Source organism: Kogia breviceps, chromosome 8 (genome assembly GCF_026419965.1).
Source record: "Kogia breviceps isolate mKogBre1 chromosome 8, mKogBre1 haplotype 1, whole genome shotgun sequence".
NCBI lineage: Eukaryota > Metazoa > Chordata > Mammalia > Artiodactyla > Physeteridae > Kogia > Kogia breviceps.
Window position 1 is genome coordinate 69290518 of NC_081317.1, and position 27537 is coordinate 69318054.

General features: G+C 39.2%; 1 protein-coding gene across 1 annotated transcript in view; it reads left to right on the forward strand.

Moving 5' to 3' along the window:
- LOC131761291 (histone-arginine methyltransferase CARM1-like) overlaps positions 1–27537 on the forward strand; it is a 261079-nt gene that overhangs the window by 107185 nt on the left and 126357 nt on the right. The window lies entirely within an intron of this gene.

Below are 27537 nucleotides of genomic sequence, written 5' to 3' on the forward strand. Positions count from 1 at the left end.
CTTTGTTCCAGAGGAAGATACTACTTCATACCTCAAGGTTGCTTGCTTCATACACCACCCTGAGAAAGACCGCAGGTGGAGAGTGGTGAAGGCCTGGCATTCATGGCCTACCCAGTAAGGCATATTTGAGTCCTATCTAGAGACCCGTAGACAAATTTATTTTGAGAGAGAGAGAGAGATAGAGAAGGAAGAAGAAAGGAAGAAATGCTACAAATTTATTTTTTAAAAAGAAATACTACAAATTTATTAAAGACAAAAATGCTACAAATTTATTTTTTAAAAAATTAAAAAAAGAGAGACCCATGGAGGAGTATTTCCCAGAACTTTTTGTTCGTAAGGAGGAGGGAGATTTTCTCATTTATAAAAACTCCAGAGAATGATAGTACAGAAAACTTCATTCTTAGGTCAAATCAAATCAGACACAAACACATATTTTCCAGGAAAGACGTTCACGGACAAGACATTTTAGAATTTCTTCTACAGCTAAGAAAAATAATATCAGTAGTACAGGATGTTCCACAGGCAACCCTCTTAACAGTTCAATAGAGATAAGCCCCTAGTCTTGGTAAAATGTAGACCTAAGTTATAGATAAGTTGGTGCTTTAGTCATTTAAGATATCTCCAAAGCTGTAGACAGACAATACCGAATGAGGATGAATACCAACCTCTCAGTACTTTTCATTTGTGAGAGGGGACTAGACATCCAATAGACAGAAATAATTCAGATAGGCTTGAGGCAGAAATAAAGCTAGATATCCAGATAGGAATGAACAACAAATAATTTAGAAGCAGACTCAATGAGTACACAGTTACTACCTTAGCACAGTTAGACTCACCCCAGTAGCCAAGAAAGATAGGCCTGAACTCAAGGAGCTTGTAGGGTGCATTTCTCAGACAAGCTCTGATAGATAACTCTGTATGAGCATCTTAGTAATAATAAAATACATATGAGGAAGTCCTGCTTTCACGAGAACTGGCTCCCAGATACAGAGAGAAGGCTATATTTGTAGGTCAGATATGACAACCTGCAATTCCTTGTGTGTGTGTGACTTTTAAATTTTATTTGTAATTGTGGTAAAATATGCATAATTTAAAATGTACCATCTTAATGCATTTTAGGACTATAATTCAGTGGCATTAAGTACAATCACATTGTCGTACAACTCTCGCCATCCATCTCCATAACTCTTTTCATGCTGCAAAACTGAAACTCTTTACCCATTAAATAACAACTCCCCATTCCCTGCCTCCCCACCAGCCCTGGCAACCACCATTCTACTTTCTGTTTCTGTGACTCTGAGTACTCTAGGGTACCTTATGGAAACGAAATTCTATAGTACCTGTACTCTTGTGACTGACTTATTTCACTTTGCGTAATGTCCTCATGTTTTATCCATGATATCACGTGTGTCAGAATTTTCTTTCCTTTTCAAGACTGAATAATATTTCATTCTATACATATAGTACACCCTGTCTATCCATTCATCCATCAATGGACACTTGGGTTGCTTCCACTTTCTGGCCCCCGTGAATAATACTGCTGTGGACATGGGTATGAGACTTTTTTGATGGGTGAAATCTATATTGGTTTTGGCTCTGTAGAGGTGCCAAGGAATGAAGAGAATATAATTTTCACATGAAAATGTGCGTCATTAATTTTTACACTGCATCATTAATTGCTGCACAACGTCATTAACACATTTACACAATTACACATTACACAATTAAGAATTTGTTTTTCTCTGATTAACTTGAGGTTTATCTTTCTCTGGCAAATATTTTCTTCCAAGTGCAAATTTTACTGTTATTCCTAGTAATAACATGTATAAAACACAAAGCGTTTAAAAATAGCTGTTGTCTCAGTTCAGTCCAGCAAATATTTATTGATCACCATCCATATCCCAGGTGAGCTGCTCTGGATGAAAAACACAGCCTCGGACTCTGAGAGATCTTAGGTTGGAGGAGGCAACAGATTCATGAGCAATATGAGAAGTTCTGAACGAGTCTCTTAAGTGCTGTGGGGACATTAGTCAGGGCACCTACCTCAGCCTTGAGGGTCAAGGAAGGCTTCTCAGGAAAGGGTGTGTTTAAACACGGCAAGAATGGGGTTTAGAAAAGCACATTGGGCAACAAGATTAGGGAGAATATAGAGAGTGAGAAAAAACCAAGGCCTAAAGAGACACCTTAAGGAACCACCGACATTTATGGGCAGAGAACAGAAAGTGTGAAAATGAGACTGAAAGCAGCAGCCAGAAAGGCAGGAGAAAACCAAGTGAGAGTAGTACTGTGGAAATCAGCATACTTCAGAAAGGAGCAAGGTTATCCAGATGTTACAGAGAGATTGAGTAGGAAAAGACGTAAAGGTGTGTGCAGGATTAAACAGCAGGGTCATTGATGAGCTTGGCTAGGGAAGTTTCAGTCGCAAAATTTAGTACAAGATTAGTGCACTGAATCAGATCCATTGATTTCTGGGTGAGGGCTACATGCCAAAGACAACCATTTTCCTCCTCTCTCCTGACACCTCAGTAATATAACAAACACAGCAAGAGTGAAGAGCATGAAGGAAGGACCATCAGGAAATGCAAGTTCAACAAATTCCTAGAAGATGGGTTATGAGAGAGAAGAAGCAGCAGCCCAGAATCTATGAGTGGTGCTGCCATAAAAGAGAACCCCGGGGGCTCCAGACTCAATCAGACAGTAATATGGAGGCTAGCAGTGAGGACGGGGGAGCCAGATGGGATTAACTACATGTCACCCTACCTAACGATGCTATCAACAGGCTCTCTACAGCCTCTCTCCTCCTTCCTCATCCCCATGCAGAAAGTGTGACAGGCATTTTACTTCCAGGGAAAAACCAGAGGACACCTGTAAAGAGACTAAAAAAATGGGAAGAATTTCACTGCTAATGTATGTGCTTCTACTTCACAGAAAAGCTATCCTTCAGTCTAGCATTTGTAGCCCCCTTGCACCCCCATCCCAAAGGGGTGCAGGTAGGTACCCCTCCTGCTCATCCTAAAACATGACATAGCAATTGCTATTACGTATATACAACTTACTGACAACCATTCTCTTTGAGGGTGAGACCTGGAGGAAAATGAGGCTTTCTTAAAAAGTTAAATATGCATTATCCTATGACCCAACAAATCCATGCCAAGATATTTACCCAAGAGAAGGAAAAACATTATGTATGCCAAAAGACCAGTACAGGAATTTTTACAGCAGCTTTATTACCATAGACAAAATCTGGAAACAACTCAGATAGCTGTTCATTAGCATGTGAATGGACAAACTATGCCATATCTATACAATGGAAGGCTACTTATTAATAGAAAGAAATGAATGACTGGTGAACTCAACTACATGGATCAATCTCAAAATTTTTAAATCGAGTGATATAAACCAGGTACGTAAGAGTACATATCGTATAATTCCATTTATATAAAATTCTAGAACAGGCATAGTTAATCTATAGTTGCAGAAAGTTGATCAGTGATTGTCTGGGGCTGGGAGTTAGGGTTACCTTGACTGTAAAAGAGCATGGGGGAAGTTTTTTTTCCCATTTGACTTTATAGTATGTGCATTTGTTTATTTTTATTGAAATATAGATGACATATTATGTTAGTTTCAGGTATACTACACTGTGATTTGACGTTTGCATACATTATGAAATGATTACCATGATAAGTCTACTAACCATCTGTCACCCTACAGTTACTACAACATTGTTGGGAATTCCTTGGCAGTCCAGTGGTTAGGACTCAGCACTTCCACTGCCTTGGCCCTGGTTCAATCCCTGGTTGGGGAACTAAGATCCTGCAAGCCGTGAGACGTGGCCAGAAAAAAAAAAGTTGACTGTATTCCTTATGCTGTACATTATATCCCTGTGGCATCTTTCTTTTTTCTTTTTAAAAAATTTTTATTGGGGTATAGTTGATTTGAAATGTTGTTAGTTTCTGCTGTACAGCAAAGTGAGTACATCTACTTGTATCTGTTCTTTAGATTTTTTTCCATATAGGTCATTACAGAGTATTGAGAAGAGATCCCTGTGTGGGTCCATATTAGTTATCTATTTTATATGTAGTAGTATATATATGTCAATCCCAATCCCCCAATTTATCCTCCCCCCCCCCCCACCTGGTAACCATAAGTTTGTTTTCTACACCTGTGACTCTATCACTGGAGGTTATATCTCTTAATCCCTTTCCCCTGTTTCACCCCACTTCCCACCTGCCTCCCATCTGACAACCATTCATTTGTTCTCTGTATCTGCGAGTCTGTTTTCATTTTTTGTCTGTTCATTTGTATTGTTTTTTAGATTCCACATATAAGTGAGAACATTATGGTATTTGTCTTTCTCCATCTGACTTATTTCACTTAGCTAATACCCTCTAAATCCATCCATGTTGTCACAATTGCAAGATTTCCTTTTTTATGGCTGAGTAATATTCCAGTGTATATGTGTGTGTGTGTGTGTGTATATATATATATATATATATACTGCAGCTTCTTTATCCATTTCATGCATCAGTGCACACTTAGCTGCTTTCATTTTTTCACTACTGTAGATAATGCTGCAGTAAACATTGGTGTGCATGTATCTTTTTGAATTAGCGTTTTTGTTTTCTTGGAGTAAATACACAGAAGTGAAATTGCTGAATCAGATGGCAGTCCTATTTTTAATTTTTTGAGGAAACTCCACACTATTTTCCACAAAGGCTATAACAATTTACAATTCCACCAACAGTGCACATGGGTTCCCTTTTCTCCACATCCTCGCCAATACTTGTTATTTATTCCTTTTTGACAATAGCTATGCTGACAGGTGTGAGGTGATATTTCATTGTTGTTTTGAGTTACATTTCCCTGATGATTAGTGATGTTGAGCATCTTGTCATATGTCTGTTGGCCATACGTCTTTTCTGGAAAAATATCTATTCAGATCCTCTGTCTATTTTTACTTCGGTTGTTTTTTTTGTTTGTTTTGCTTTTTTTCGGTATGTGGGCCTCTCACTGCTGTGGCCTCTCCCGTTGCGGAGCACAGGCTCTGGACGCATAGGCTCAGCGGCCATGGCTCATGGGCCTAGCTGTTCCACGGCATGTGGGATCTTCCCAGACCGGGGCATGAACCCGTGTCCCCTGCATTGGCAGGCGGACTCTCAACCACTGAGCCACCAGGGAAGCCCGTTGGTTTGTTTTTTGATGTTGAGTTGTATGAGGTCTTTGTACAGTTTGGATATTAGCCCCTTATCATATATATCATTTGCAAATATCTTCTCCCATTTGGTAGGCTGCCTTTTGTTTTGTTGATAGTCTCCTTTGCTGGGCAAAAGCTTTTTAATTTGATATAGTCCCATTTGTTTATTTTTGCTCTTGTTTCTCTTGCCTAAAGAAACATCAAATATATATATATATTTATATATATATATATAAAAAAATATATATATATAGCTAAGCTGTCAAAGAGAGTACTGCTTGTGTTTTCTTATAGGGCTTTTATAGTTTCAGATCTTACATTTAAGCCTTTAATCCACTTTGAATTTATTTTTGTATATGGTGTAAGAAAGTAGTCCAGTTTTATCCTTTTGCATTTAGCTGTTTAGTTTTCCCAACACCATTTATGGAAGAGGCTGTCTTTCCCCATTGTAAATTCTTGCCTCCTCTGTCATATAATATTTGATCATTTAAACGTGGGTTCATTTCTGGGCTCTCTATTCCATTGACTATGTGTTTTTGTGCCACTGTAGCTTTGATCAGTATAACTCTGTAGTATAGTTTGTTCTTTTTTCTTAAGATTGCTTTGGCTATTCAAGGTCTTTTATGTTAACATACAAATTTAAAAATTATTTGTTTTAGTTCTGTGAAAAATGCCACTGGTATTTTGACGAGGATAACTCTGAATCTGTGGATTGCCTTTGGTCATTTTATCAATATTCTTCCAAGCCATGAGCATGGTGTATCTTTCCATTTGCTTGTGTCATCTTCACTTTCTTTCATCAGTGTCTTATAGTTTTGAGAGTACAAGTCTTTAACCTCTTTGGTTAGATTTATTCCTAGGTATTTTATTATTTAATGCAATTGAATATGGGATTGTATTTTTAATTTCTCTTTCTGATAGTTTGTTATTAGAGTATAGACATGTAGCAGATTTCTGTATATTAATTTTGTATCTTGCAGCTTTACTGAATGCATTCATTAGTTGTAATAGTTTTTTGGTGGCATCTTCAGGATTTTCACTATGTAGTATATGTCTTCTGTGAACAATGATAGTTTTACCTTTTCTTTTCCAATTCATATTCCTTTTCTTTTTTTTTTTTTTTTGGTGGTACACGGGTCTCTCACTGCCGTGGCCTCTCCCGTTGCGGAGCACAGGCTCCAGATGCACAGGCCCAGTGGCCATGGCTCACGGGCCCAGCCGCTCCGCAGCATGTTAGATCCTCCTGGACCGGGGCATGAACCCGCGTCTCCTGCATCCGCAGGCGGATTCTCAACCACTGCGCCACCAGGGAAGCCCCTCTTTTTCTTATCTGATTGTGATGGCTAGGATTTCCAATACTATGTTGAATAAAAGTGGAGAGAGTGGGCATCCTTGTCTTGTTCCTGATTTTAGAGAAAATGCTTTCAGGTTTTTGCCACTGAGTATGATGTTGGTTGTGGGTTTGATGGCCTTTATTACGTTGAGGTATTTTCCCTTTGTATCCACTTTGTTGAGAGTTTTATCATAAATGGAAGTTGAATTTTGTTAAAAGCTTTTTCTGTATCTATTGAGATGACTGTATGATTTTTATTTTTCAATTTGTTAATGTGGTGTAGCATGTTGATTGAATTGCAGATATTGAACCATCCTTGAATCCCTGGGATAAATTCCACTTGACTGTACTGTGCGATCCTTTTAATGTATTATTGAATTTGGTTTGCTAATATTTTGTCAAAGATTTTGCATATATGTTCATCAGTGATATTGGCTTATAATTTTCTTGTTTGTGGTGTCTTTGTCTGGTTTCAGTATCATGGTAATACTGGTCTCATAGAATGAGTTCAGAAGCATTTATTCCTCTTTAATTTTTTGAGTTTAATAGAGAAGGGTATGTTTTAAGTCTTCTTTAAATGTCTGTAGAGCATATCTGTGAAGCTGTTTGGTCCTGGACTTTTGTTTGTTGGGAGTTTTTAAATTACTGATTCAGTTTCATTACTGGTCATCAGTCTGTTCATATTTTCTATTTCTTCCTGTTTCAGTCTTGGCAGATTGTACATTTCTAGGAATTTCTATTTCTTGTGGTTGTTCATTTTACTGGTGTATAATTGTTTGACAGTCTACAGTTCTGATTGGGTTATGGTTGAGTCAGTTCTAATAAAACAAGAAATTCCTATCTTTGGTGATGAAAATCAGGATGTGGCTTATCTCAGCATGTGAATGTTTTATAATTTTGTGGTAGCTTATGGATTTCAGTAATTCAAGGCTTTAATACATGGAAATTTTTTTCTGGGCTATGTGATCAGCATAACCAAGATAAGAGCAAAATGTTGTTTTGACTTTTTATACTATAAAAGTTAAACCTATTGTCTCGTCTAATATACCGTTCACTTGAGGAAGGATTTAATCAGTCATCTTACTGATGAGGAAACTGAGATTCAGAGAAAATTGGTCACTTTCTTAAGGTAATATGACTAATAATTAACTGATCAAGGATTTAAATCTAGAGTTACCTACTCCAACACCACAGTGCATCCTTCTGTAATGACACATTTCGTTTTAAGAAAGAATAAGGTGCAACTGCACAGCAAGAAGACTGAATGGAAAACCTTTCTTTTAATGTGTTCTCACTTAGAGCACTTAATGCTCAAGGAAACCATACTGGAAAACTATAGATAGAATTCACATTTCTATGATATCCATGTTTCAAGCTTATGGTACCGTTCAGAGTTGGTACCAAAAGTCTTAGCAGGCCTGGGAACTTCATGTTTAAGGACGCTCAAAGTTGAGGCTACCTTCATTTTCTGGTTGAAACTTATCTTTGAATCTTTAAATTGCAGTGAAATGTAAATTTTGAGATTTCAATAGACAAAGTGTAAAGAACTTGGTATGTATTTTATTCTCTATTGCATCCAATGGCCAAGCAGTTGCCATGTACTACCACACGACTTCTGTCCCTCTACCTGAAGGATATAATCTTAAATAGCTTGGGTAGTCATAAGGCCCAGAACCAACATGGCTCACTTAGTACTGGGGGCCCTGATCCTTCTCCAAGGTCCCTGTCATCATTCTGTTGACTTAGGTGACAAGTAGAGAGAGTATACTAATCCTTTCCATTACATTTCTTGAGACAGAGACTTTGGGCTCAGTAATTTAGAATACTAAGATACTTCTTAATCCGTTTATACCAATTTAAAAAAAAGCAAGGAAGACAGTTTCTAAATAAGAAGCCCTTTGGATAGGACTAATTCTGGTATAATGAATTCTTAGTTGGTTCAGTGTGTAATCTGTACTTTAGGAATGAGCACCAAGACCTGGGCTCACCATGCTTTAGAGCACTGGCTATAATTTATTAGTCTCATGCCTCTGTAAGAAGGAAAAATAATTGATAACAGGAGTTTCTGACTTGAGGATTTTGCCACGGATGCCTCATGACATCTTCCTGTTCTGGAGTTCATGTGTCTCTTGATCTCTGTTGAAAGTGAATCCCAGCACCAAAAGGATTGCAAATGCATATGTTTGCAAATTGGTGGTTGTCCATGGTTTAATTGAATAGGAGTTTTCAAACGCAGTGAAAGTCCCTGGGGAGTTGGCTGCCTGTCTGATTTTTCCGGCCCTGGAAACGGAACAAGCCAAGCAGCTGACCCCTCATTCTGCATCTGTCAGGGCAGGTCATGATGCAGGCCGGAACCTACAGCTGCAGGAAGGTAGTGGCAAGTGAGGAACAAGCTGGCTGTGACTCGGAGGGTCCCATGTGGCGGTGGGGTATTGATTGTCATTTGTCAGCCTGGGTGTTGACAGAAGACCGTCTATGGGTGTCACTGCCCATCAGACACGATCGCTGGATTTTTGAGATGTGCTCTGCTTTTCTGGAGTAAGAGGATATGGCATTTGAAATGTGAGGGTACTATTTTATATTTAGAAGTGAGTGAACAGCTGCCAATTATCTGTAACTTGGGTAAGAAAGAAAATCCAACTTTACTGGAGAGTTGCCCTGTCTTGATAATTAGGTGGAACCACTAAGAAAGAAATGAGCAAATATTCAGATGTCTGTGTGAGGAATATTTCTTCCCTCCCTCCTTTCCTTCTTCAAAATTGTGACTCAGTGATCTGCAAGCCTGATTTGGTTACATATTAAATAATCGCCAGTGATCTCAGACTATGGTGAAATCCAGTGCATTTAAATTCATTTAGAAGCAGTGGGAATATTTAATAATGACAGATGTCAACAGAGAAAAAAACATTTTAATTAAGTGGACTTAAGATGATTTCTGTGAAGCATTGACTATGCATATACTAGATATGTGCAAGATTTACTTCCTGTTCATTCATTCATTCCACAAAAATTGAGAGTGTTATGTGCCAAGCACTTATTTATGTGCTAAATATACAGTGCTGAATAAATAGAAGTCCTTACAATCATATAGCTGACATTTTAAGAGGACACAGACAATTAGTAAATGGACATATATAGTGGGTTGTGTGTGATAAGCCCTGAAAAGAAAAATAAATCAGGGAAAGAGGCAGAGAATAGGAATTAAGTGTGTTTACTGTTTTGTCAGTAATTCTAGGGGGAAAACTTCACTGATAAGAAATCTGTCATTTGAATAGAGAGCTGCAGTGGAGGAGGGGAGGAGCCTTGTGTGTGTCTGGGCTATGGGTGGTCGAGACAGGCGAACGGAACTGCAGAGACCTTGAGGCAGAGAATGCTTGCAGAATGGCACTAAGAACAGAGGGACTAGATGAAATGGGAGGAGAGTGGTGAGATCAGAGAATGAGAGGCCAGATCAGGTGAGACTTTGGAGGTCATGGTGAAGATTTTAAGGGAGATTGAAAGTATCTGAGGGCTTGAAGCAGAGGCCCAGCATTACCTGAACATTATGTGTGTCCTTTTTGATATACTTTTTACAACTATGTATTTATACTTTTTCTTATTGTAATTCTCACAGCATCCCTGTGAAGTTGGTATATTATTATTACTTATTCCCATTTTTACACAAAGACACTAAGGCTCATAGATTTGAAGGAAGTTGCCCAGGTGACAAAGAGAAAATGTAAGGCTCTCTGTTCTTTCAACAGCTTCCCATCTGCCTCTACACTCGTCATGGGTTGACGTTTAATCTAGAAAACTCATGTCATTAATTGGGATGATAACAGAAACATGGAAAAGCCCACTCTTAGCAACATTCCACTAAGTGAGAAAAAGAAATAAAGACACAGGTGAACCTTATTCTGGGAATTATGAATCTTGGAGAAGTTTCTTTATCCTTTTTTTTTTTAAAATTATTTTTTTATTTATGGCTGTGTTGGGTCTTCGTTTCTGTGCGTGGGCTTTCTCTAGTTGCGGAGAGCGGGGGCCACTCTACATCGCGGTGCGCGGGCCTCTCACTGTCGCGGCCTCTCTTGTTGCGGAGCACAAGCTCCAGACGCGCAGGCTCAGTAGTTGTGGCTCACGGGCCCAGTTGCTCCGCGGCATGTGGGATCTTCCCAGACCAGGGCTTGAACCCGTGTCCCCTGCATTGGCAGGCAGATTCTCAACCATTGCGCCACCAGGGAAGCCCTCCGTTTTTGTTTTGAAAAAATTTCCAACTTACAGCGAAGTTGCATAAACATAACAGAGAACTTCTGAATACCCTTTGAATAGGTTCATTAATTTACAACATTTTTCCACATTATATCTATCTATATGTCTGTACATATATATAAACACATATTATTATATTCCTGAACCATTGGCGAGTAATTTGCATATGTCATACGTCTTTACTCTTTAGTGTTTCACGAGGTATCACTTACAAATAAGAATATTCTCTTAAGTGACTGCAGTAGAATTACCAAATTCAGAAATTTAACATCTATTCAATATTTATATTTAATCTACCATCCATAACCCACTTTCAAAAATTATCCCAATAATGTTTTTGCATCTTTTTTCCCTCTCTAGTTCTGGATCTGGTCCAGGATCATGTATTGCATTTAGTTGTCTTGTCTCTTTAGACTACCTTAATTTGGAACAGTTCCTCAACCTTTTCTTTCATGACATTGTGTTATTTGGAGAATACAGACCAGTTATTTTTTAGAATATTCCCCAATTGGAGTTTTTCTTATGTTACCTCATGGAAAGATTCAGGTTATGCATCCCTACTCAGAAAACTACCTACCTGCTCTTGTGTCCTTCTCAGGATTTCACATCAGGGAGCATTGAGATCTATCTACCCCTTGTTGATAATAGAAATTTTGATCACCAGGTCAAGATGTTTTTCAGTTTCTCCACTATAAAGTTAACTATGCTTTCCCTGTTAGATGTAACTAATCAGCAACCTGTGTGAAGGCACTTTGAAATCACGCAAATATCCTGTTCCTCATCAAGCAGCCCAAATTTACTGTACATTTATTATCCATTGCTTTGGAAAGACAGTTGACCTTTTTTTTTTTGTTATATGTAAGCAAGATTCTGCAATCTTGCTAAGTCACTTAGTTCTTGTAGGTTTCTTGTGTAGATTACTAGGATTTTCTGCGTAAATGATTATATCTTCTTTGATTAGAGACAGTTTTACTTCTTGCTTTCCTATCTGTATTTTTTTTAACTTCTTTTTCGTGCTTATTGCACCAGCTACGACCTCTAGTACAATGTTGCCTAGAAGAAATTAGAATGGAAATCCTTACCTTGTTCATGATCTCAGGGAAAGCATTCACTTTTCACCATTAGCTGTAGTTCTTTTTTTGTAGATGTCTTTTATCAGGTTGAAGAAAGTCCATTCTACTCCTAATTTTCTAATAGTTTCTATCTTGAATTGTCTTTTGTGAAATGCTGTTTCTGAATCTGTGATGATTGCATCATTTTTATGTTTAGCCTATTAATGTCATAAATTACATTTATTGATTTTTTTCATTTATTGATTTTTGAATGTTAAAACAACCTTGAATTTCTGAGTTAAACATCATTGTTGTGATGTATGATCCTTTCTATATATTGCTAAACTAGATTTGCTAGAATTTTATAAATAATTTTTGTGTCTGTGTTCCTTAGGTATTGTGTTTGATTTGTGTATCAGAGTAGTACTGGTCTTATAAAATTGGGGCAGGTTCCCTAATGTGTAAACTCTTTGTGTAGAATTTGGCATTGCTTCTTCCTCAAATGTTTGTTAGAAATAACAACTGAAGCCAAATGGACCTTGAGTTGTCTTTGGGAGAAGATTGTTAACTACAAAGTCAATTTATTTAATATATATAGGTCTATTTAATGTATCTACTGTTTATTGAGTGAGCTGTAATAGTTTATGTATTTTATGGAATTTGTTCATTTCATCCAGGTTGTCAAGTTAGTTGCCATTAAGTTGTTCATAATATTCCTTTATCTAGGTATCATCTGTAATGATGTCCTTTCTCTCATTTCTTATATTGAAAATAGGTTTTTTTCGTTGATTAGCCTAGCTAGAGGTTTATCAACTTTATTGATAATTTTCATGAAACAGCTGTTTGTTTCATTCATTTTCTCTATTTTGTCCATTTTCTATCTTATTGATTCCTGCTCTTTATTTTCTTCCTCTGATTATTTTGATTCTTTGATTACTCTTCTCTCTCTAACTTTTTAAGGTAGATGCCTAGATCATCTATTTCATTCCATTCTTTTTTTTTCAGTATACACACTTAATGCTCTACATTTCTTTCTACACATTGTCCTAGCTTCATTCAATAAATTTTGGTATGTTCTGTTTTCCTTGCCATACAGTTCAAAATAATATGTATTGTTATTTGTTTTTTGTCCTATGGGTTTCTTTTTTGATCTATGGATTATTTGGAAGTATATTGTTAAATTCCCAAACATTTGGACATTTTCCCAATAGCTTTCTACATTCTCCTTAGATTCTTTTGTGGTCTGAGAACATGGTTTATATGATATCAGTGGTTTCAGATTTGTTGGAGTTTGTTTTCAGGTCTACAATGTTGTCCATCTTGGTGAATTTTCCATGTGCACTTGAAAATAATATGTGTTTTGTTATTATTGGGTGGACTGTTCTCTAAATATCAGTTAAGTCAAGTCAGTTTATCTTTAATGATACTTGGTCTACTTATTTATTAATTATATAGAGGAAAGTTGGAATGACCAACTATAACTGGATTTGTTGTACGTTATAGTTGTTTATGCCCCTTTGCTATATTAAAGTTGATATTCTATTGAGTATATGTGAGATTATGCTTCAGATAGTGACTTAAGAAAGCAACAATTAAAGAGTCCCAAGTTTCTAGGAGCTAATTTTCAATTTTTTTCTCTTATGAGGAAAACTCATACTTCACTTAAACTCAGCTGGAGCATGGCTGCTCCATGCCTCTCTGCGCTCAATATTTATTACATATTCACTGGCCCGTTTCCTGCTGAACATGTGCACAAAAATATCTGCATACTACTGATATATTTATGGATGAAATGACATTATGTCTGGGTTTTGCTTTAAAATGTCCAGCTAAGAAAACAAAAAATACATGACTGTAGAAATGAATTAAGATTTACAAAATCTTAGTACATTTTGAATCTTGATGATAGAAATCTTTATATTAATCTATGTATTTTATGTGCTTTTGAAAATTTTCATAATCAAAGTAAAAATCATATGTGAATAAGTCTATAAAAGTATAGACTTATAGCTGGGTGTTAGTGATATAATATTCCCTTTCATTGATTTTCTATTTGTTGAGCAATTTGTTACCAGGCAAATGCCTCCCGCAACCCTCCCACCTTCTCTTTGTAAGAGAAGACTCCCTGTGGTTCCCAGATAAGATGGCGATGTCCCAAAAGCAATTTAGTTCATGTCATCTTAAGCTATTTTAGTGTATCCTTATGGAGTCATGGGGCATAAAGGAAGAGACAGTATGCTGTATTAAACTCATCTCAAGGAAGGGGAATCATTATAAAAAATTTGTTGATGAGACAACATGTTAGTTTGCTCATTAAAAGGACTACCAGATTTCCTGGGATGTATAGTCAATGGTGGTCTTACATCAATCAGAATGGAGTTAAAATCTGCTTCTGATGGTTTGAAATTCAGAAATCATTTCTGTACCAAAGTAACTTGCAGGAGGCATAGGTTCAGGCCAGTCTGCAAATTTCACGGTATACCTGAGGCTTAGTATTCAAACTCTATAAACAAGTAGTGTTATAGAGTATAATGTCCATATTCGGCAGCAAGAATAATAACATGGGTAAAGGTTTCTCTGAGGAAAGAATTTAAGATGCCACCATCTTCTCTAGTAGTTCACATGCTAATGAAACATATTCCTGGAAACTCACAGATACAATAATGGTCTAACATGATATTGCATATCACACAAATGTGTGGATAAAGTGGTGCTTCCTGGAGTCCCCAGAACAAGGAGCTAGAACAACCTTTTGCCTAGGAATGCCTATAGCTCTTTGCTAACATCTTGGTCACCCCCTTTCACGATGCTGGTTCCAGAAATTGGCTAACCTTTTTAGTTTCTACCATCCACACCTATAGATGTTCTTAGGGTTTAAGGATTCTCTTCCCATCAAGCTAAAGGTCTCCTTTTTTTCTCTCTCCTTTTTTTTCTTTTCAATTCTTACAGAACTGCTTGGAGCAGAGTTTTTCCGCAGTGGCACCATTGACCTTTTAGTCTGGATAATTCTTGGTGGTCATGGTGGTGGGTGGAGCTGTCCTTTGCACCATGGAATGCTTAGGGGTCCCTGGCCTCTAAGCAGCATGCCCCTCTCCAGTTGTGACAACCAGATGTCTTTAGACTTTGCCGGATGTTCCTTGCAGGGAACAAAATCACACTTGGTTGAGAAACAGTAACTTGGAAACCTCTTGAGAATTCTGTAGGTTTGATTGCTGAAAATAAGGAGGAAAATTAAGGTTCAACAAATAAGCTGCATTTCTATTCCTTTTTTTTTTTTTTTTCATCACTGATTTGACCAAGAGCTACAGTTTGCAAATGTAGTTCTTGGTCAAATCAAGAACAGTTCTCTGATCACCAGAGAAATGAATTTCCCAGAAGATAAATTACATTTAGCCTACAAAGTGATTTTGTTTTTACATTAAGCTTTAAGGCATTTAAACTAGGTCTGTACCCTCCAGATTCTTGACAGTCGCCACTATCTGAAGATGCACACACTTGGCCTGCTTCACTTATTTCCATAACCTGTTCTGAACCATGAAGGATTTGAGTGTGCCAGTCCTTTCTAGGGTAGACTATGGAGGAGAAGGCAAGGACTAACGTGTATTCATCACGCATACTTTAAAGCCACCATAGTCCACATAACACTTTATCCAAACTAGAAAAAAAAAATCCCCTTTCTTAAGATAGTTTGTCTCTCATCTGCCAGAAAGTTATCTGGATACTGATTTTGTCAGAAAAAAATACAGTTGCCTGCCATTTGCTAAAGAATTGTAATAAATAAGTCTGCAATGCTTTTGATAACTAGTGTAGCCCCAGGGTTGGGCAGTGCACACCCTGTAAAACCACACATGGGGGTCTTACATATTTAAATTATGTAAGGTCTATATGCCATAGGGAAACTTTGATTTAGGCTTTCCTGGGAATTTCATTAAGTGATATGATCTGGGTTTAGAGCATATCATTAAAAGAACAGGGCAGATCATAGAATGAGAGTAAAATCACCATTATCTTATTTTCCCTGTGGTTGAAGGAAAATATCTTCTTTTTCTAATAGGCAGGCATTCCAACTCAGACCCTGTCCTGGACCAGTCTTGGGGATGGGAGGGGTACAACTCAAGGAGGAATGGTTGAGGGGGAAAAGGGAATAAAAGCAGAAGAGACTCCTGAGTGGTGGTGACATCAAGAAAGAAATGAGTTTCTGAGGCTGATGAAACCTTCTGGCCCACATCCTGGGCCAGAACTAATCTAGGGAGACTGTTCTTTCTAGGCTTGACTACTATTTATCTCATTAGTGGTTAGTGGTACCTAGCCAGGGTTCTTAAGAGAGAGAATCCTGGGCTTCCCTGGTGGCGCAGTAGTTGAGAGTCCGCCTGCCAATGCAGGGGACACGGGTTCGTGCCCCGGTCCGGGGAGATCCCATGTGCCGCGGAGCGGCTGGGCCCGTGAGCCATGGCCACTGAGCCTGCGTGTCCGGAGCCTGTGCTCCGCAATGGGAGAGGCCACAACAGTGAGAGGCCCGCGTACCACACACAAAAAAAAACAAAGCGAGATAATCCCTCCATTTTCATGTTCTCAATTCAATATTCATTTATGATTGTTTCTCTTTCTTTTCTCCATTAATCTTTTTCATTTATTTATTCAATAAATGCTTTTTTTTCTGTTTGTTTATAAAAAAAAGATACTTAGTGTTTACTTTTTTACTGCTTGTACCTTTTTCTTATTTACATTTTGTTGTATATTGGAGTATGGTTGATTAATAATGTTATGTTAGTTTCAGGTGTACAGCAAAGTGATTCAGTTATTTATATATATATATATATATATATATATATATATATATACACACACATGAATCTATTCTTTTTCAAATTCTTTTCCCATTTAGGTTATTACAGAGTATTGAGCAGGGTTCCCTGTGCTATACAGTGGGTTCTTGTTGGTTATCTGTTTTAAACATAGTAGTGCATACATGTCAATACCAAACTCCCAATCTATCCCTCTCCCCAACCCTATTCCCCTGGTAACCATAAGTTCATTTTCTAAATTTGTGTGCCCATTTCTGTTTTGTAAATGAGTTCAATTGTATCATTTTTCTGGATTCCGCATATAAGCAATATCATATGATATTTGACTTTCTCTGACTTACTTCACTTAGTATGATAATCTCCAGGTCCATCTATGTTGCTGCAAATGACATTATTTTATTCTTTTTAATGACTGAGTAGTATTCCATTGTATACGTGTACCACATCTTCTTTTTCCATTCCTCTGTCAGTGGACATTTAGGTTGCTTCCATGTCTTGGCTATCGTAAACAGCACTGCAATGAACATTAGGGTGCGTGTATCCTTTTGAACCATGTCTTTCTCCAGATATATGCCCCGGAGTGGGATTGCTAGATCATATGGTCGCTCTATTTTTAGTTTTTTAAGGAGCCTCCATACTGTTCTCCATAGTGACTGTACCAGCTTACATTCCCACCAATATTGTAGGAGGGTTTGCTTTTCTCCACACCCTCTCCAGCATTTACTTTTAGATGATAGCCATTCTGACGGGTGTGAGGTAATATCTCATTGTAGCTTTGATTTGCATTTTTCTCTAATAAATAGCAATGTTCAGCATCTCTTCATGTGCCTCTTGGCCATCTGTCTGTCTTCTTTGGAGAAATGTCTATTTATGTTTTCGTTCAATAATGTTTTTGAGCAGCTACTGTGAGCTTGCACTATGACAGATCCATGCTTTTATGGAGAAACCATTTTCTAAATGTAACTTCTGCCCAAGCAGCCTCTTCACAGAAGCCCTTGCAGCTGGAGATAATTTTTAGTTTTCTCAATTTCCATTTTAAAGTTTATTTTTCATTATTGTATCTGAGGTGAAAATGTTAATACAGTTTCTGTTAGCACTTTGGCTTAATTATTTTCAGCATTTTTGTTTTGTACCCATTTCTAAATGGTTGTGATTATTATTTCCATATTATTTTGCATCCTACTATTTTCATTTAGTACTCTATCATAAGCATATTTCCATATTTTTTGGACTTTATAAGCATAATTGAAAATATATAAATAATATTCCCCAAGGAGTTCCTATAGCTTACTTATTATTAACCTGGCCTCTATAGTAGGATATTTTAATTCTTTTTTAAATTATAAATATTTTTGCTATTATAATTGGTAATAGCAACATTTTTTATGTTACAAATAAATGAATGTCTTTGGGCCTATAGTTTTTGGTTGGTTTCATTCAGGTCAATCCCCAGAAGTTGAACAAATGTGCCAAAGGATATGAACTTCCGCTTCTTGCTCTGATACATACTGCCAGACTGCTTTCCAACACACATGTTCTGATTTATGATGACCACAGGAGTGTTCGGGTGTATCGTTTCACTGAAACCTTAACAAAATTGGATGTTGCAGGTTTTACTGATTCAGTTGTTCTTAAAAATAGTACATAGTTTCAATTTGCATTTCACTGCTTTCTATGGATATGAAATTGAGGGCAATTTTGTTAGAATCCCAGAATTTCATCTTTGGGCACTGGGTGGTGTCATTCCTTTGCCATCACGTGACCATCTACTCGGGCAGTGGCAGTCATCAGAGCTCTTCATGGGTGTTACTCTGCTTTTCTTCTTTTAGCCATAAGATAAGATTCCACTTCCCTACTCCCTTAAGTTAGATGCAGACATATGACTTGCTCTGGCCAATAGATGTGAAACAAGAGAGGTGTGTCATTTCTGCCTGAAGGTTTTACAAGCCATGTTCCTGCTTTCTTGCAGACACAATCCTGGGCACTTCCTAGCCTGGGTCCTTTGGTGAGAATAACATGAAGCAAAGGCCCTGCACTGACCTGTTGCGTATAGTATAAATGTGGTTTTAAGCCACTGAGATTTGGCGACTGAGTTGGGAACATAACACACCTGTGTGTCTGACCCAGCCAGCACAGCTTCTCCACCTGCCTGCATGGCTATGCCATAGTGCCCATGTGCAGGACCCCTTCAGCATCACAGAATACGCAGCAGACCTTCAAGTCAGGTGCTTTTACAAACAAGGAAACCATGCTATTTGTGTACAATCCATTCAATTCCAAGCAATAAAGTGGGTGACAACACCATGCATCGGCCAGCTCAAATTATTTTTGTCATCTCAGATGGAAAATTGTTTTAATATTCAGCAGGGAAATAACTTAGTGTGGGTTGGCTTCAGGCAACTTTTAAATAATTGTTTTTCCCTCACGAGGGGCCCATAAAAGCTAATTTTAAAAAAAGAAGCTAGCATTTATTGATCATTCATTATGCTTCAGGGAGTGTGCCAGCAGAATCTCTTTTATTTCTCCTTGCAACATGATAAGGTCAGTGTTGTAATCATCTCCCGTTTACAGGTGAAGAAAGGGAGGCTTGGGGTGAATGTCACTTGTGAAAGTCATTCTCTGGTTAATAGCAATACTGGGATGTGAACCAAGGTCCATGGGGGTGTGCATCAGCCACTACATGACAAAGGCCACCTTGGTTTTTCCCAGACTTTATCAAGGCCCCGAATTGGGCACATTTTGGTCTTGCAAAATGTCCTTTACTACTGTCATCTTTCCCTTTCACCTGCCTTGTCATATTGTGATCAGAGATTTTATGATATGTATGATTTTGTGCAACCAACACTTAGGAAACAGACACTGTACAGGCTTGAGACACAAACATTAATGAGACATAGTTGCTTCCCTCCAGGAGCTAATACTTTAGAGTAGCATTCACCAGTAGAAGTATAAGGTGAGCCTCAAAAGCGAGCCATGTATGTAATTTAAAACATATATGTGTGTGTATTTCACTTCTTAAATTAAAAATACACATAACAAAATTTACCATCTTAACCATTAAAAAATATATATTTATTTTATTTTTGGCTGTGTTGGGTCTTAGTTGCAGCATGTGGGATTGTCTACTGTGGCGCGTGGGCTCCTCGTTGTGGCGCATGGGCTTCTCTTTAGTCGTGGTGTTCCGGCTCCAGCATGCGTGGGCTTTGTAGTTGTAGCCCACAGGCTCAGTAGTTGTGATGCCCGGGCTCAGTTGTCCCGCGGCATGTGGGATCTCTTAGTTCCCTGACCAGGGCTCGAACCCACATTCCCTGCATTGGAAGGTGGATTCTTAACCACTGGAGCACCAGGGAAGACCCCATCTTAACCATTTTTAAGTATACAGTTTGGTGGTATTAAGTACATTTATACTGTTGTGCAACCATCTCTGACATCCATCTCTAGAACTCTTTCCACAAACGTAATTTTAAAATTGTAGTAAACACATTTTTTGAAAAAGCCAAAAGAAACAGGTAAATTTTATTTTAATAATATAATTTAACTCAGTACATCCAAAATGTTACAGTTGAAAAGTGAAGCCAATATAGAAAATTATTAACTGGGTATTTTACATTCTTTTTTTTTCATCCTGTGTTTTTGAAATCTTATAGATTTCATTTTACTCTTAACAGCACATCTGAATTTGGACTGGCCCACATGTCAAGGGCTCTTTTGCTTTATGTGGCTAGTGACTATTGTATTGCACAGCACAGGTCTAGAGGGAGAGATAAAAGCATAGAATGATTATTTCAAGGTAATGAGGAGGATGGTGGGATGGAATGTCCATGGGACACTGTGGGAGGACAGCAAAGGAACACTTAACCTCACCCTGGAGCTCCAGGGAGGCTTCGGGAGGATGGTACCTGAGTTGGGTGAAGAAGAGGAGATGTAAGGCATGGAGGCAAGCCGTGCAAGGAACTGCCAGCAGTTTGCTGTGGTGAGCAGGAAGTGCAAGGCAGGGGGAGTGGTAGGAGGTGTGACTTAGCAGGGAGAGCAAGGCCCAATCATGAAGGGCCTTGTATGGGAAACCAAGGAGTGTGGATTTTATTTCATGTCCCTCTGCAACTTTACAATGTCCTTTCATACACATTAGGTAATTTGGGGACAGCATCGGCCTTTGAGGTGAGCATTTGTGGCCAAGACTACTTATTGCCTCCTCATTCTATTCTCTCCTCCTTCCGTACTGTCAATTCTATTTTATTAGAGGTGATGGTGACCATTGTTAAAATGTACACCTCCCAGCCAGCCTTGCAAATAAGGATGGCAGTTCATTGGATAGGGTTTCTGGGAAATCTCCTTAATATGGGCTGATTCAGAGAGGAATTATGTCATTTATCCATTGCCTCTTCCAGCTTCTTGCTGCCTGGAGTGTAGACTTGATTGCCAGAGTTGCAGCAATCATTTTTGACTATCAGGCACACTGAGGATGGAAAGTATATTTTAAGCACATCAGAGGAGAAGGATTCCATGGTACCTATGTTTGTTTGACTGTGGAACTGCTGCACCAGCCTTGCACTCCCTAATCGTGGACTTCCTTTATATGAGAGAAAAATAAATCACTCTGTCGTTTAGGTCACTGTTATTTGAGTTTTTGTTGTATGCAGACAAACATAATCCTGACATATAGGATACATAACCCATTTATTAACTCTGTTAGTTCATTTTGCAGAGTTTACCAAAAATCTGAAAAATTAAGTGATCTGATACAAGGATCATGTAGGGAGTACTAGTGTCAGAGACAAAACTGAAGCCCGGCAATTCTGACCCCAAAGCCTATATGCTTTACTTATTGTCCCACTTTGTTTTCCAAAGATGTAATTTCTGTTAATTTCCCCCTCCTGTTACTGCACATTTTCAGGAGAGCTGCTGTGCAGAACAGTGACCTTAGAGTACCAGTTCACAGTTAATGACATAATGTCCGGTATGGGGGATCTAGTAAGATCTGGTGTGCTGATCACTTTGTCCCAGCCCCTACCTGGGCATAGGTGTCCTTTGCCTTGACCATCTGGCAGGAGGCCCCTAAAACATAGGGGCAAGTAGTGACCATGTCCTTCTTTCTCCTGAGCCCCCCACCCCCTCCCCAGAGCTGGTTTCTTGCCTTTAGGGCTCCCTCTGGCTGCTTTCACTGTGTTCTGGCTGTGCAGAGAGAAGGTTCATCCTGCAGTTACAGGATTGTACAGGCCTCTGGCTTGCCCTTCTCCCGTCCTGTAGTCTGCCCCCTGGCTATGTCACTGCTCAATTAGCATCTCTAGCACAAGATGGCGATACCCCAGTCTGTTAGTTCTGCAACTTGTTGGCATCTCTGCAGAGAGCTCAGCAGGAAAGGAAGTTGCTGACTCAAGGCTAAACGTGATTTTCATATCATCTGCACAGCTCAGTCATCCACAAGATCTTGTTACTTGCAATTGGCCAAAGCAATCAGTGGTTTATTGAGCGTCCTCATTGACCTGCAGAACTACCATCAGCAGTACCTCCTCTTGCCAGCAAACGGTCCTGAGCCAAGTGCCTTGTGCCTGCCTCCCGGTTCCAGATGTGGCCAGGTTGTAGCCATGGCCTTCAGGTGGTGCTTGCGAGCTGACCTTATACTTATAACTCCATGATTTCTCTGACCTTATGTGCCAATATTCCTGCACAGCTGGGTAGAGAAGTATGTCTGCTGCTTGGCTCTGTATCTAGAGATGAGGTGAGTAAACTTTTTCTGTAGAGGGCCAGCTACTAAATATTTTAGTTTCATGAGCCGTATGGCCTTTGTCACAATTACTCAACTCTGCGCTTGCAGCATGGAAGCAGCCATGGACAATATGTAGAAGAATGAAGGTGGCTGTACTCCAATTAAACATCTTTTATGGACACTGAAATTTGAATTTCATGTAATTTTCATTTGTCACAAAATATTATTCTTGCTTTGATTTTTTTAAACTATGTGAAAATGTAAAAAATTCCTTAGCTTGTGGCTGGTACAAAAACAGGCCAGAGGCTGGATTTGACTCATGGGTGATCGTTTGCCCACCCCTAATCTGGAGGAAGGGTAATGTGATAGTTAAAAGCATGACTTTGGTGCAAATACTGGTGCTTTCACCAATCAGCCATATAACTTAACAGCAGTCACTTCATCCTTCTAAGGTTTGGTTTGCTCATTGTGAAATGGGAATAATTCCAGTATGTACTGCAGAGGACTGCTGGTAGATTAAATGAGATAATGGATATAATGTACATAGCCCAGCGCACTGTAAGCATCCACCACGGGCCCAGTGCTGGGCTAGTCACTACGGGAGATCCAAAATGAACCAGGCACAGCTGCACTCTCCAGGAGCTAGGAATCTAGCAGGGAGGTGGCTGTGTGTCCCAGTAACTGTCACACCCATGGCAGAGTGATCATAGCTGTAAGAGAGGCACAGCAGGGACGGTTTGTCATCTGGATGTTTGCAGTGCTGCTTCTGGGGTGTTTTGGAACGCTCAGGGTGTTCTCTCAAAGAAAGCGTAGACCCATCTGGGACTGCTACGGCGATGCCGGTCCCTGTACCTGTGTCAGTCTCCCGCCGCCCAGTGGCGCTGCGGCACTGAAACCCGGCTTCCCCGGCACCCTTGCCCGCACGTCTGCTATTCCCTCTGCGCAAGGTCCCTCGGCAGCCACGGAGGTAGAGCTTTCACTTTCCATCCTTTGTAATATAGCCCACTTGAGGTTTTGCAGTTAGCACTTTGTCATGGGTAAATTTCTATTACATGGAAGTCATTCTAATAAAATGTACACAATTTGCCATTAAGTCATTTTGCAAGCAAGGTGAGATGTATGGTTATTGACCTTTGAGGTATTTGCATTATTTTAACTTCCACTTAAAAACCAATCCTACCCTTAACTTCTTTGTAAGATTACTTGTTCTGCCCAATCTGGCCACCAATTTAGAATCCTTACTGGCTTATCAACTGGGGACCACCTACCTCTATATTCCTGGCCTTGAGGATAACAACGTGACTTGTCGTGAATGCCTAAAACTATGGTTTTAATGGCATACAGCTTTCTAAATTGTTTTCTTTTATGTAACAAATGAATCACAGACACACTTCTGAGACTATAATAATAAGTAGTGATATTCACATACTAACAGCTGATCTTACCTCCAGAAAGTATTGGTGAATCCCTTAGCAACAGTCCTGATCCTTTTCAGTTTGTTTCCTGAAGTCTTCCTGAACTGACATCACCCACGAATCCTTTTGTGTCCCGTGTTGCTCATATCCTGTGCTGTTCCGTCCCAACCTGACCTCGCACCTTCTTGAATCAGGTATTTTATACTGATTGCAGAGCTTTCTCTGTATCTCCATCTGCAGTTACTCAAATTCAAGCCTTTAAAGTAGTGATTTTTTTTTTTTTTTTTTGCTGTACGCGGGCCTCTCGTTGTGGCCTCTCCCATTGCAGAGCACAGGCTCTGGACGCGCAGGCTCAGCGGCCATGGCTCACGGGCCCAGCCGCTCCACGGCCTGTGGGATCCTCCTGGACCGGGGCACAAACCCGCGTCCCCTGCATTGGCAGGCAGACTCTCAACCACTGCGCCACCAGGGAAGCCCTAAAGGTAGTGATCTTCTTATTCTTCCTTTTTGCAAAACCCTTTAAGATGGTCCTTTTCTTCTGATACACTTAAAAGATGCCTACTGCAGCTGGCAGTTACCTTGGGAATACCTTCTCTCATTTTTGCACTGTTATAGTTTCCTTCTACTCTGTCCACCCTTTGATCTCCCTTCTGCTGTGATGATAGGAGGGGTTTTTGAGGTTATTTTAGAATTTTGAAGTATGAAAGGAGCTTCCAAGTTCAGTATGTCATGGAAAGCTGGCTTGTGAGGGCTGTTGTGTAAAACAATTCCAGACAGCACTATTCTCTTCATGGTCTATGTGAATATTTTGTACAGTGCACAACCCACATGGTGATACTCAGCTACCGTGGCCCAATGGACAGGACTCATTGAGGCCTTGGTGCATATACTCTGCCTTACTAATGAAGAAGGGGGAGAAGGAGGAAGGGAGAATAGCAGTACTTTTGTAGAGCTTCTTTTGTGCTAGGTACTCTTCTAAACACCTTACATGTATTAACTTATTTAATTATCAAATAAGACATTTTCACTTATTCACTCCTATACTGTGCAGTACCTGTCCTGGATGATGGTGAACAGGCCAGAAACAGGCTTCCTCCCTTCATGCAGGATGCAATCAAATGATTTTTGATGGAACTGATCAAAAAGTTAACTGTAGGAGAAAAACAAGTACTGTATGCTAACACATATATATGGAATCTAAGAAAAAAAATGTCATGAAGAGGTTAGTGGTAGGACGGGAATAAAACACAGACCTACTAGAGCATGGACTTGAGGATATGGGGTGGGGGAAGGGTAAGCTGTGACGAAGTGAGAGAGTGGCATGGACATATATACACTACCAAATGTAAAATAGGTAGCTAGTGGGAAGCAGCTGCATAGCACAGGGAGATCAGCTCTGTGCTTTGTGACCACCTAAAGGGGTGGGATAGGGAGGGTGGGAGGGAGGAAGACCCAAGAGGGAAGAGATATGGGAACATATGTATATGTATAACTGATTCACTTTGTTGTAAAGCAGAAACTAACACACCACTGTAAAACAGTTATACTCCAATAAAGATGTTAAAAAAAAAAAGTTAACTGTGATATCCATGGCAGGACCAAAGCTCAATGCAAAGAAAATTGCTGAATTGTCATCAGACCCTCCTCAACAATCCACACAGGCTACCTGTTGCATGAGATAACAAATCTAACGTTGTACTGAACATTACATCATCAAGTGGCCTTTCTGTCCAACCTTAATTTTCTCTGTAACTCCATATGTTGGCCCCTCCACCCTGGAAAATTAGGCCACTTGCACAGCAGACTGAAAAATCTCCCTGCTGGGAGCTTTTGCTTCAGGCCATGACCCTCATCCTTCCTCTCTGCCTTTCCACATTCCTCCTGCTACCTGCAGCTCACCTTTCGCCTCCCCTAAACAGCCTTCCCTGATGGGATGAATACACAACACTTGGTCTCCTTGGATTTTTGAATACAAATTATCCCACATGATTTTGTGTGTAATAATGCATTGGTTTGTAATAGTCATTTTGTGTGTGTGTGTCTCTTTGAGGGTGGGAACCTCATTTCTAGTTTTGTTTGTACCCCCTCTATAGCCCCCCGGCTCTTGTGCCTAGCACACAGCAGGTGATCAATAAGGTCTTTTTAATAAGGAGCTGACTCACTGCCAGCACTCTGGCCCCCTTGGCTCAGGTTCTTCTGAGGCATGCAGCCTTCCAGAAAAGCTGACTTTCTTGGCTTCCTCCCATAGTACTGCAATGAATTTCAATACTAGACCTTCAAAGAAACAACTCAGAAAGGGCCATTCTACCCTTGAGGAATTGCGAAAGAAACAAATCCCCAGTGGAGGGGAGGCCTAGGGGCCCCTTGGATAAAATTCACACCTGTGTCTATTCGTTTTTCTTTAGCAGAATAAAATAATTTCCAACCTGAGCTAACACTGAGTACTTATTATATGACACATATATGTAAATATAGATATAAATGTATATACATATATAAGTAAATATGTATGTATATATGTGTGTATATTTATATTCAGCAACCACCCTAGGGGATAGGTATTATTATCAATTCTTATTTTTCAAAGGACACCTTTAAGTAACCTTAAAGCAAGCTCACACGATAGCAAATAGTAGAGCCACAGCTGGATGCCAGACAGGCTAGTTTGAGTCTGAGCTCTTGGCATTTGCACTATATACTTTTATACTGTACCTTTTTGGATTAATTAGAGTCCTGTGTGTGTGTGTGAGTATATGTGTGTGTGTGTGTGTGTGTCTGTAGACAAGACAGGAAACAATTTTAAAGTGCAATATTTTATAAACTTGATGCTTTTTTCTAGTTTTATTGAGATATAGTTGACATATATCATTGTGTAAGTTTAAGGTGTACAGTGTGTTGATTTGATACACTTATGTATTGTGAAATGATTCCCCCAGTAGGGTTAGTCAGACACCTCCATCACCTCAAATAATTACCATTGTTTTTTTGTGGTGAGAACAGTTAAGGTCTACTGTCTTAGCAATTTCAAGTCTATAATACAGTATTATGAACTATAATCACCATACTGTACATTAGATTTCCAGCACTTATTCATAATTGGAAGTTTATACCTTTTAACAGCATCTCTCCATTTCCCTCACCCCGAACCCCTCAAAACCACCATTCTACTCTGTTTCTATGAGTTCAACTTTTATAAAATCCACATATAAGTGATATACAGTATTTGTCTTTCTCTGTTTGACTTATTTTACTTGCCATAATGCCCTCAAGGTATGTCCATGTTGTCATAAATGCCAGGATTTCCTTCTTTCTCATGGCTGAATGATATTCTGTTGAATATATATGCCACATCTATTTTATCCATTCATCTGTAGACAGTCACTTAGGTTGTTTTCATATTTTGGCTGTTATGAATAATGCTGCAGTGAACATGGGAGTGCAGATAAACTCTTCGAGATAGTAATTTCATTTCCTTTGGATATATCCCCAGAAGTAGAATTGCTGGATCATATGGTAGTTCTGTTTTTAATTTTTTGAGGAACTTCCATACTGTTTTTCATAATGGCTGTACCAGTTTACATTCCCACCAACAGTGCACGAGGGCTTCCTTTTCTCCACTTCCTCACCAACACTTGCAGTCTCTTGTCTTTTTGTTGATAGCCATTCTAGCACATGTAAGGAGATATCTCATTGGGGTTTTGATTTGCATTTCCCTGATAATTAGGATGTTGAGCATCTTTTCATATATCTGTTGGCCATCTGGATGTCATCTTTGGAAAAATA